Source organism: Aptenodytes forsteri, unplaced genomic scaffold, assembly GCF_000699145.1.
Source record: "Aptenodytes forsteri isolate BGI_AS27 unplaced genomic scaffold, ASM69914v1 Scaffold8, whole genome shotgun sequence".
Taxonomy (NCBI): Eukaryota; Metazoa; Chordata; class Aves; order Sphenisciformes; family Spheniscidae; genus Aptenodytes; species Aptenodytes forsteri.
Window position 1 is genome coordinate 11,087,900 of NW_008796218.1, and position 242 is coordinate 11,088,141.

General features: G+C 69.8%; 1 protein-coding gene across 2 annotated transcripts in view; it reads left to right on the top strand.

Moving 5' to 3' along the window:
* The first annotated feature begins 170 nt into the window (after positions 1 to 170).
* Positions 171 to 242, top strand: part of IMMP1L (inner mitochondrial membrane peptidase subunit 1) — a 38,771-nt gene continuing 38,699 nt past the window's right edge. For both annotated transcript variants that reach the window (XM_009288855.1, XM_009288858.2), the window contains exon 1: positions 171 to 207. The gene's annotated coding sequence lies outside the window, so the exon portion shown is untranslated. The remainder of the gene's footprint in view (positions 208 to 242) is intronic.

Genomic DNA, 242 nt, shown 5'->3' on the forward strand with positions numbered 1-242 from the left:
CCGGCCGCTGCCGCTGCCGCCGTCGCCATCTCGGCTGCCTGTGGGGTGACAGGAGCAAGGGGACGCCGGGAAGAATCAAGCACTCTCCCCGCTACCAATGGCAGAGCGGTTTGGGAAACGCGCTATCCAATGGGAGACTGCGTTGTTTGCACGTCGCGGGCTAAAGGGGCGGGGGAAGGGCTAGGGTGCCCGGTAGCGAGCAGGCAGGTGAGTGTGGCGGGGGCGGGCCGGGCGGGGCGGGG